This window comes from Choloepus didactylus, chromosome 4 (genome assembly GCF_015220235.1).
Source record: "Choloepus didactylus isolate mChoDid1 chromosome 4, mChoDid1.pri, whole genome shotgun sequence".
Taxonomy (NCBI): domain Eukaryota; kingdom Metazoa; phylum Chordata; class Mammalia; order Pilosa; family Megalonychidae; genus Choloepus; species Choloepus didactylus.
The window spans coordinates 191027626-191040176 of NC_051310.1; the positions used below are offsets into that span (position 1 = coordinate 191027626).

At 33.7% G+C, this 12551-nt stretch overlaps 1 pseudogene; it reads left to right on the forward strand.

Annotated features, from left to right (window-relative positions):
- The first annotated feature begins 6176 nt into the window (after positions 1-6176).
- LOC119533060 lies at positions 6177-7418 on the forward strand (annotated as a pseudogene).
- Positions 7419-12551: the final 5133 nt, after the last annotated feature.

Here is a 12551-nt window from a genome sequence, read left to right on the forward strand (position 1 = left end):
GAAGAAATCTAACAAAATCCCTATCATTTTTACATAATTGTCCATTATAGAAATTTTTATGATGATCCTTCATATCTCATTTAGTAATGATTTTGGCAGTGTTAAAATTACCATATAGCCTTTTATCATTTTTTTTTATTTTTTATTGAGGTTGTTCACATACTATACAATTATCCAAAGATCCCAAGTATACAATAAATTGCCCATGTTACCATCATATGTTTGTGCATCCATCATCACAATTATTTTTTTTCAATTTTTAGAACATTTTCATTACTCCAGAAAAGAAACAAAGACAAAAAGAAAGGAAACTCAAATCTTCCCATACCCCTAAACACCCCCCATTAATGATTTATAGTATTGGTATGCTACACTTTTTACTGTTGATGAAAGAATTTTAAAATACTAGTAACTGTAGTATATAGCTTGCAATAGGTATAGATTTTCTATATGTCTCTCTATTTTTAACTCCTTGTTATAGTGTCATACATTTGTTCTAGTTCATAAGAGACATTTGTAATATTTGTACACTTAATTACAGACATTGTCCACCACAAGAATCACTGTTTTATACATTTCCATGTTTTAACCTCCAGCATTCCTTCTGGTGATATACATGGCTCTGAACTTACTCTTTACACCACATTCATACACCATTCAGCACTGTTAGGTATTCTCAAAATGTGCTACCATCACCTCTGTTCATTTCCAAACATTTAAGTTTACCCTAGTTGAACATTCTGCTCATAATAAGCAACTGCTCCCCATTCTTTAGCCTCATTGTATATTCTGGCAACTTATATTTCATGTTTATGAGTTTATATATTATAATTAGTTCTTATCAGTGAGACCCTGCAATATTTGTCCTTATGTGTCTGTCTTATTTCACTCAATATAGTGCCCTCAAAGTTTCTTCATCAAGCCATTCCTTAGGATGGTTTTGTTCACACACAATACATTCCATCTTAAGCAATTGATAGTTCCCTGTATAGCCATGTATTTATGTATTCATTACCATCACCACTATCTATATAAGGACATCTCCATTTCTTCCACAAAGAAGGAGGAAGAGTCAAAGAAGGTAGAGGGACAAAAGAGAAAGAAAAAAGAAAGAAAGAAAACAACATAACAGCTAGAAAGCACCAGAAGGAAAAATAGCATTAAACTAAAGTATGGTGAAGAATCAGACAACATCACCAATGCCAAGAGTCTCATGTCCTTTCCCCTTGCCCCCAACCCCCATATGCATTTAGCTTTGGTATATGGCCTTTGTTATATCAAAGAAAGTATAATACAATGTTTCTGTTAATTATAGTCTCTAGTATGCATTGATTGTGTTTTCCCCATCCCACCCTATTTTTAACACCTTGCAATGTTGACATTCACTTGCTCTACCTCATGTAAAAAACATATTTCTACCTTTTGTTACAATCATTGAGCACCTTAAATTTCACTGAGTTATACAGTCCAAGTTTCTTTCTTCTTCCTTCTGATGTCCCACATGCTCCTAACCTTACTCCTTCAACCATATTCACAGTCATCTTTGTTCAGAGTACCCACATTGCTGTGCTACTATCTCCCGAAATTGTTTTCCAAACCTCTCACTCCTGTCTTTTCCTTTCTGCCTGTAGCACTCCCTTCAGTGTTTCTTGTAAAGCAGATATCTTGTTCACAAACTCTGTCATTATCTGTTTGCCAGAGAATATTTTAAGTTCTTCATATTTGAAGGACAGTTTTGCCAGATACAGGATTCTTGGCTGGTGATTTTTCTCCTTCTGTATCTTAAATATATCACCCAACTTCCTTATTGCCTCTATGTTTTCTCTTGAGAAATCCACATATAGTCTTATCAAGTTTCCTTTTTATGTGATGGATCACTTTTTTCTGGCTGCTTTCAGTATTCTCTCTTTATCTTTGACTTTGACAATCTGATTATTAAGTGTCTTTGTGCAGGCCTATTCAGATCTATTCTGTTTGGGGTACACTGCACTTCTTGGTTAAGTAATTTTATCTTTCACAAGAGATGGGAAATTTTCATTGAGTATTTTCTCTATTATTGCTTCTGCCCATTTTCCCTTCTCTTCTCCTTCTGGGACACCCATGACACACACATTCCTTCATTTTGTGTAGTCATTCAGTTCCAAGAGACATTCCTCATATTTTCCCATTCTTTTCTCTATCTGTACTTTTGTGTGTAGGCTTTCAGATGTCTTGTTCTCCAGTTCCTGAGTGTTTTCTTCTGTCTGTTGAAATCTGTTGTTGTATTTCTCCATGGTGTCTTTCATCTCTTTTGTTGTGACTTTCATTTCCATAGATTCTGTCAATTGCTTTTTTTGAGGTTTCAATTTCTTCCTTATGTCCACCCAGTATTTTCATTATTCACTTCATCTCTTTTGCCATACATTTCCTAAGCTTTTTTAATTGATTTAGCATTAGTTGTTTCAATTCCTGTATCTCAGTTGAAGTGTAAGTTTGTTCTTTGACTGATTCATAAATTTGTTTTTCTTGGAGTAGGTTGTAGTTTTCTATTGTCTAGGCATCTATTTCCTTGATTACTCCAGTCAGGTTTTCCCAGACTAGAAATGTGCTCAGGTCTAGAAGGAGGCAATCCAGTTTCCCTGAGGGTGTCTTAGATTGATACACCCTGTGAGGCCTCAATTCACTGTGCCTTTCTCCACAGCATGTGGGGCCTGTTAGCCTGTAGCTCCAGACTGGTTTAGGGAAGTGTGGCCTGTGGCTGTTCTCCCCCAGGCTCTGTGGTGTGGTTCAAATGGAAGGCAGGTTATAGAGTTTGTCACCACTTCTATCCTCTTAGGGAAGATACAAACCCTAGGGAGAGGTCATTAGATTTTGAATAATCTCTCTGACTGGGCTAACTCCACCCTCATCTGTGTTAGAGAGCTTGGAACTGAAAATGGCTGAGGTTTTCTCCACTGAGCCATAAAAGGGACAGAAAACCCCCCTTCAGGGCCACTTAATGACCACCCTCAGTTTCACCTGTCAACCAGAGACAGCACCTGGGCCTCTGGCCTCCCCCATGCTCCCAAAGAGGTCTTCTGCCTCTCCAAGATCAGTCTTCACCAAAAGCCTTTGTCTGGGAAGTCCATGTTTGTTAATTAAAACCCCAATTGAAGCTCAGCTAAGCTATATTTGTTTGCTCAGAAAGTGCTGCTCTCTATCACAGCAAGGCTTTGAAGTTTGGGCTGGGGGGGAGGGGGCTCTTGGCTTGGAATAGCAGTTTTACTTACAGATTTTATGCTGCAGTCTCAAGCATTCCCCCCAATTCAGGTTCGGGTATGATGTGTGGGCAGTCACATTTGTCCCTCCACAGTTTTTCCAGATAATTTACTAGTTGTTCCTGGTTGTTTATTAGTTGCTCCATGGGGACTAACTAACTTCCACTCCTCTCTATGCTTCTATCTTCTCACCTTTTATCATTTAGCATCTCATAATCATAATCACACCTTCAATCTACCTCATTAAGAACTCATATATATTCATTTTAGATTTTGCTTGTGCAAGAGGGCCTTGTTGGAGAGCAGTTAAAATTCCACCTGAGACCCATTAAATCAAGAGGAAGGGGTGCCTTTTCCTAATTGTTCAGGTACCTTATTTTGGTAAATCCACTTCCCAGAAGGGACACCTTTTTAAACATCTGCACAAATAGGTTATATGTACCTCTGCAGTCCTATTTCCATTGAGAATACATACAAAAATTTTATCAACTATTTCTTCCTGTTGGAATTTCAACTTAATTAATAATTTTCATTGAAAGTTTTTGGGCATAAATTTCTTCCACATTTTAGATTTTTTTAGTTTTGATTGTTTTTAATTCTAAGTAGTTTTATTAAGATGCATTTACACACCATACAATCCATCCAAAATATAAAATTAATGTTTCACAGTATCATCACATAGTTGTGCACTCATCATAACCATCAGTTTTAGAATATTTTCATTTCCTAAAAAAGAAATCTGTTACCCTTACCTCCTGCTTATATTGACCTTAGCATTGGTGTGGTATATTAGTTACTGTTGATGAAATCATGTTAAATATTACTGTTTACTATGTTTCATAGTTTGCATTAGTTATCATTAGTTGCATTTTTCCCATATACCACTCTACTAACTCCTTGTAATAGTGGTTTTCATTTGTTATGGCTCATGAAAGAACATCATCTACCACAGTCCCATTTTTTATCCTCTAGCTTTCCTTCTAGTGACATACACAATTCTAAACTTCTCCTTTCAACCATAATCAAACAGATAATTCAGTTCTATTAATTACACTCAGCATAATGTGCTACTATCACCTCTATCTATTTACAAACCTTTAATTTCAACCTAGTTAAACATCCCATATTATTTTAATATATTTAACTATGCTAATATTTATATATCTATTTTGGTACAGGCATAGTTTTCAAGTTATATCACTTAACTTTTTAATTGTGTGCAGCCAATTTATACCAAAATGTACAAAAGCAAGTATTATGCATCTCTGAGAATTTCCATGGTAGGTGTCTCCCAGGCACATTAAGAAAATACCATGGGGTACTATTAAAGTACAAATCTCAAAAGATGAAAGATAATAATTGGCCAATTCCTTTATGAGGTGAGTTTGGGATTTGAGAGTGGTATGCTAATATAAGACTGTTGAACACATTAAATTTCAGAAGAAAATTCTTTGTTATGTGACCGCTTAGAAAAACACTAAGAAGAGAATGAATCCTGAATACAAATCTAGGTTGGACATAAAAAAAATCCATATCTATATCTATATCTATATCTATATCTATATCTATATCTATATCTATATCATCTACATCTATATCTATATCTATATCTGTATCTGTATCTAGGCCTTTAATTCTCTAGAAGGCACATTAAGATAAATAATTACAATAGTCAATTTGGATTTTATTTCTACCCTATCAGTGGATTAGAGTATACACAATACCCAATATTATCATCAAAAACACATAATTTCTTCATCACCATCATAATATTTATAAGGCTGTATTACATAAGAAATAGAAATAGCTAAACATCAACAACAGCAGCAGCATCTCTAACAACAAAATTTGGATCATTATATTGACAATTCACAGTATTCAGAATTATAGATAAGGCTCAAAGTTAATGGTGAATTTGGTAGAGTTGTACAATATTTTCTTTTTATTATTTGATCATGAACCTGAAAATAAGAAGATAGCTAAAAAAGAAAGAGATTTTCTTTGAATTGCAGGTAAATCTAATTTCATCACTCTATTCTTTCCATAACTGTGTGTTTGTATTTAAGCGTGTGCTCCCCATATTGAGAAACTGATTCTTTTTACTTGTCTGCATTTACCAGTGGGTCTTAGGAAAACTGCCTTTTATGACTGGCAGGACAAAATGCCTTCATTTGGTAAAGGCTTGTTAAAGAAATGAAAGAATAAATAGGAATGCTTGTGAACATGAGGACACTGATTAAGTATAATTAATACAGCATCAAGTACCTTTGGATTACTCAAGTAGAGTGTTTTATGTCTGAAACAAACTTGAACTAACTGTATATACTGGCTTCAAATGTATGTATTTATCAATTATTTATGTTAATCTTATTAGGAAAATAAGTCCTCAAATTTCTTATGAGAAATAATATTATGTATTTTTAATTCTATGTTTTCAACATAATGAATCATACTTATCTTACTGTTTTTAGTCATTTTATCTTTGCCTTGAAAACCACTGTTAGGCAATGAATTAGTTATTGCATTATAACATAAGTCAATAAGTGTCTTCATTATTTTAAATGCATATCCACAAACTGATATATATCATAAATTAAGTTACTTATGTGTTTGTAGCTTATCAACAGAGAGAAAGAGCAAGTGATAGAAACTGTATTAAGGATTTTAGTATAAACATGTAAAACAAGCAGGATATTTCTTCTTGTATTATTTTTTTTCACAAAATCTAATAAAGCCCTTTTGAGTCCAAGGAACTTTTAGCTTTGTCCATTTAAGTATTTTTCAGCTTCTAAAATAATCCTTAAAGTAACAGTTACATGTTAAGGAAATAAGACTGCCACACAAATTATCATTAAACTCACAATCTATGGCTACCTTTCCTAAATCAGCTTTATATTTTCTAAGAGTATTAGAAGTTAATTATTTTAGACCCAATAGTAGATGGTGGCAAAGGATAGTATGTCTGAGTAGGAATCTCTTGAAATCATTTTGGATGCATAATATTTTAGAATGCTACCAGTTTCACAAACCTGTGAACTCAGAAATTTTATTTGTGTCTGTCAGTTCTGTAAAAATACTGAAAATCATGTATAAATTATCAACAAACTTTAGATCACTAAATAATTGCTCTCTGTTACTGTCTCATTCTTTGAGTTTAAGTGGGCTCTGATTAGTAGTTCTTCAGACTTGAAAACTTCTCTGAATTTTTTTTGTTGCTATTCAAACAGGTAATTCAAAGGATTACCTGGATTTGCAGATCATCCTGAACTACAAGACAGCCTGTCCTTGCTGTTCCTCTTTATTTACCTGTTCACTGTTTTGGGGAACCTTGGACTGATCATGTTAATCAGAATTTACTCTCAGCTTCATACACCTATGTACTTTTTCCTTAGCAATTTAGCATTCATTGATATATTTTATTCCTCTATTGTGACACCCAAGACACTGGCCATTTTCCAGTCCAACCATAAAACCATCTCTTTTGTTGGCTGCTTTGTCCAAATGTACTTTTTTGTTGGTTTGCTGTGTAGTGAGTGTTTTCTCCTGGGATCAATGGCCTATGACTGCTACATAGCAATATGCAATCCTTTACTCTATTCAGTAGTCAGGTCTCCAAAAGTGTGTAACTAGCTGGGAGTACTGCCATATGCAATAGGATTCACAAATTCTCTGATATCCATTTGTGTGATAAGTAGTTTAGTGTTCTGTGATTCTAGTATCAATCATTTTTTCTGTGACACCACAGCTCTTTTGGCCCTGTCCTGCATAGATGCATCCATTACAGAGATGGTGATCTTTGTCTTAGCTGGGTTCACCCTGATAAGTCCTCTTCTCATCATCACAGTCACTTACACTGCCATCATCTCTGCCATCCTGAGGATCAAGTCTGCAGCAGACAGGCAGAAAGCCTTCTCCACCTGTGTATCCCACCTCCTGAGTGTAAGCATCTTCTATCGGTCCCTGATTTTCACATATCTACAGCCTGAAAACACATCCTCCCTGACCCAGGCACAGGTGGCATCTGTGTTCTATACCATTGTCATTCCAATGCTGAATCCTCTCATCTATCGTCTGAGAAACAAAGATGTGAAAAATGCCCTCCTGAGAGTCATACATAGAAATCCATTTCTATGACCAATCTATGCATCTTACAATTAAAACAAACCAGGATGGCATTATCCATTAAATTACTCCAACAATTGGGAAAATATTACAGTAATCATACATGGCATAATATAAATTAAATGATGACTTAGAACCTTGAAATTTGTGGTGTGAATTGTAATCTCATTTTTTTCGTATTGAACACCAAATCACTATAAGAGGAGGTCATTTAGACACATCAATTATTCAGAGCATTGACATATAAAGTAAGTAAAGGGGTGTCTGAGCAGTGCCTGAAATTTATGCCCTTCCACTGATACATGAACATGCCCCAACAGGTGCAAAATATTACATTGTTTTTTAATATAGCTAGATGTTCTATTTTCTTGGCTGTTAGCAAAGTGAAAGTAGAAAATTAAGATATTAAGATACGAGGACTACCAAATTTTACTAATACAAGAAATGGCAGCTGATAGACTGAGAGCAAAGCAGGAAAGATATAAACCCCAGTGAACAGACTGGGTCAGATGTAAGCACTAATGGGGCCATCAAGTAATATAGAAAATGTTCTTGTTAATTTGGGTTAATTTTGCTAAGATAGTTAAAATTTTGATCATTTATCTGTGTTTAGATATGATCATGATTTCTGATTACATAGAAAAATGAACTGCTTATGAAGTTGAGTATGATCTCCATTAAAAAGATTAGAGCTTAATGTGCAAGTAACTATTCTGTTCCTCTCTGAGGTCAAAGTCCTAATAAACAAATGTAGGGGTGTGTGTCTGTAGGTTAATGAAGCACTAGCAGTAGCATATCTCCTCCAGTAGTTTAGAAATATAGAAAGAGATACTTGTTTTCCAAATTTGGCAGAAAGCCTCTGGTAATAATGAATCTACAATGTTAAAGGAAAAAAAAAGATGTCTTTTGGTCACTGAAAGAGAGAATTGCAGGGCTGAATAATTACTCTTTTGTGTAAACCCAAGATGAGTGAACTCTTTCAGACACTGGTACGAAATCCTTCAGCACCTCCTTTACTGTGCATTAGTCATTTGTAGCAATCAGAAGTGTGAGCTGGATCATCATTTTTAAGATGTATGTTGAAAGGAATCAAAGATTAATTTTATGAGATTCTTTTAAGATAAAATGTGTGTGTATAATATTTCTCTTTCTCCAATGAGACTAAGACTGTTTCCTCCTTGATAGAAGGAATTCCTTATTATTATTTGCTTTTCACAGCATCTAACAAAGCATCATATATAAAATATCCAAGTAAATATTGTTTGCATTTTGGTATGTTTGCGGATGTATTTATAGATGCATTAATTTGTACCCACATGCTAATTAATGATAGCTTTTTGTTTTTCCTAGCTTGTGGGAGCACAGAGATAATTGATTAAGGCCAATTTCTCTATTGTATCAGACTCTGGTAACTAAAGGTAGCTTATATAATGAGGTGTGTGTGTGTGTGTGTGTGTGTGTGAATATGTGTGCATTTTCTCTTATTTATATTACAGTGGCTTAACTCCTGCAAGCTTCATTTTGCAATGTAATATTTTATATTATAAATTGTTCTAATTTAGCAGACAACTTATGAAATGCTATGGCATTATTCTAGGGACATATTGAGGCTACTATTTATTCACTATTATTTATTAAGGCCATCTGCTTTTTCCCCTTTCAATATTGTCTGCTTCAGTTGGTTACTGTGAAGATTTTTTAAAATCATTATTGAGAATTATTAAACCTATTATATTTTATGAATTTTCTTTTCTACCAGATATTCTCATTTATTCCTTCTAAATATAATGTTCATTTAAAAATACTTATGTAAAACATCATGATTTCTACAGCATATTTCTATTTATCCTTGTTCTAAATTGTCTGTGTTTTTTTTTTTTCTGCAATTGCATTGAAACTGTATTATTCTATGGATAATTTCAATTAGCTTGCACACTTCTATATTTAACATTAATAAAATTATATATTTCATTTTTCTTTTAAAATTAATGTTTTCTTGCTGTTCTGATTCAAGGAGAAAAAAAACATGTGAGACATAATTTGCCCTTCATAAAATGTAGTAATATATTTTATTTGTCGAAATTCCTAAAATGTTCATTTTTACAATTCTATTCTCCTTATGCTTGTCTCCATTATACTTTCCATTCTCTTTTCTAGCTCCATTCTCTGCACTTTGCTTTTAGCCTCCAGTAATACCCATCTTTCAAGAACAAGTCATGCATTTCTTTGCCACTCTTTGTCTTACTCTTACCTGACTGCCTCAAGGCTCTTGCTCTCTTTAATACAGATTTTCAAACTCTTAATGTTGAGAATTATGTCTCCAGCAGTAAACATTGTGCCTGAAATTTCCCAGATTATTTTCTTTTTTAATATGCTGAGAAAGGGCACTGACTTTAAAACATGTTTGACAGGTCTGGCTTGAAAATAAAGATAATTGCTTTTGTTCAGTTTAAGATAACTTTTCTATCAACTTAAAATGAATATTTTTATTAAGTAGTTTTATTTCAAAAAGTATTCAATTCTCCTAAAACATACTATATAATGAAAATAAAATAAATGGAATGAAGTTAACTTGATATCATGTATATGCAGTCTCACTCTTAAATCCATACACAACAATTAGAGGTCCATTAAAAATGAACTCAAGAATATTAGCTGATAATTAGAGAAGCTAGTATAGAATAAGTTAGGATTTTGCACAGGAAATTTGCCTTTCAAGTGTGGAAGAGGTGAGGAGAGCAGATAGAGCAGCTATCTAAAAATACTTAAAGACAACAGATAAGAAAGAAGGTACAAGTATGAAAAATATATTTTAGTAAGGAATGTAAAAATACAAACGAAGTAAAATATAAATATATTGGCAAATCTAAGTTTATATTGTTTATATTTATTAAATGGAGTAATTATTCCTCTAAAAAACAAGTACAAGTGAAACAAATTACCAAATCCAATATAAGGTATTTCTTGCACAATTTTTACTCAGATATGGTGATGCAAATCATTAGGATAAAAGGACACAAAGTAACTAATTTTATAGAATGCTGTTGTTACTATTTCATTTACCTGAGCCTCACTTTCTCTTGGTATTTTTATGGATCACCACTTCTTTTAGGTTGCATGAATGTGACCTTATCACTGAAGATTCTCTGAAAATTATTTTTGAGAGAGCAAGACCAGCAGTCTCCTTGCACCCCCTCTACTTAGTTTTTCTCCATAACACTTATCACTATCAACATACATTTACTTCATTATTTATTCACACACATACACACACAATAGAATGTCACTCAATGTCACTCTTGTTAGACCTCCTCTCTGTTCCTCAACTGCTCAGCCCCCTCCATACCCAGGGACTTTGCACTGGTGTCCTAACCCTCTGGAACACTTTCCTCCCATGTACCTGTAAAACTAACCACACCCTCCTTCAAGGCTTTGGTCAAATGCCAACATTTTTATCAAGGCTTTCCCTGATCACAGTATTTCTAGTGGCTTCCTCAAGACCTTGTGTCCAAACATCTCATCTCCTATTCTACCTTACATTTTATTCTTTTTTAAAAAAGTACTTTTCACCTTCTAGTCTGGCATATCACTTATTTCTGTATACTTTTCTGTTCCTTCCAGCTAGAACCAAGGTAACAAAGACCTTTTTTTTTCTTTTGCTAAACTGTGTAGAGGGCCTGGTACTTTTAAGGTATTTAATACAATGTTTACTGAATAAATGAATAAAATCCAGTGGCATGTTTGAATATGTCCCAGTTTGCTAATGCTGCTGTTAAGAAAAATACAAGAAATTGATTGGCTTTTATAAATGGGGTTTATTTGGTTACAAATTTACAGTCTGAAGGCCATAAAAATGTCCAAATAAAGGCATCAACAGGAGTATACCTTCATGGAAGGAAAGCAAAGGTATCCAGAAAATCTCTGTTATCATGTGGCTGGCATCTGCTGATCCCATGTTTGTTCCAGCTTCTCTTTCAGTTCCTGTGCATTCTTCAAGTTGTTGTTCTTGGGGTGTTTTGTCCTCTCTTAGCTTCTCTGGAGCAAACCCTGGGCTAGCATCACAGAGTGTTAGTAAAAGTCTGCTTTCAATGGCTGTCTCCAATATGTCCCCCTTGGCTGCTCAGCAAAATATCACTCTCAGCTGCTTTGAGCTCCTTCTGTTTCTGAACTCCTTTATAGGACTCATTTGATTTAATGAGACCCACCCTGAATAGGTGGGGTAACACTTCCATGGAAGTTATCTAATCAGAGATCTCACCCACAGTTGACTGAGTCACATTTCCATGGAAACAATCAATAGGTTCCAATCTAATCAACACTAATATATCTGCCCCCACAAGATTGCATTAGAGAACATGGCTTTTTCTGGGAGACATAATATAACCAAACCAGCACAGAATATAACGCATCTAGTGTGTATTTAATCCAAGTAAAACACATTTCAGAATATTAACATATGAATAATATAATTGAGAAGGCTAAAATTTCATATCAACATCTGAGCCTTATTTTCTCCATATCTATGTATTGTATATACAGATGTATTACAATTAGTCTATATATATCAGTAAATTTCAATAGTTTAATATAAAGACACTGCATATTCTGAACAAATACATGTTAATTTAAAATTCATATTTTCAAAATATAAAAACTGAAAGATAGTTCAACTTGAAAACCAAAAAAAAGTAAAGCTAAAAGTGCAATCTTAAGTTATCCTTGGTCAAATGGGAAATAAAAATTTGATTCTGGCTATTTATATAGTGGATAACAACATAAATAGTCATATCACTGAATATAAGATAAAAGTAAAGTGGTGTTCAGATGAATGATGGAAATATTAAATTCCTGTATTCCTAAACAGGTAACAAAAATAAATAATATACTTAGTTATATGAAGGCAGTACAGAAAGATCAATGAGTTCCATCTAAAAAAGTAGAGGAAATAAAAATTTAGAAATGAAAATAGCATTAATATATTAGAAAGTCAAACAATTGAATTACATTTATCAAAAAAGAAAGAAATAGAATCAAAGAACCATTCTTTATTAACCCCAAAAAGGAATAATAATCTATGAGTGAGAAAAAAGAGAGAGAGAAAAACATCAGAAAAAGGTACCGTGTGCTAGGATATGAAACTATATCAATGTTTAAATCAGAAAAGTTGTAAAATCTCAGGTAAGATGTTGGCTT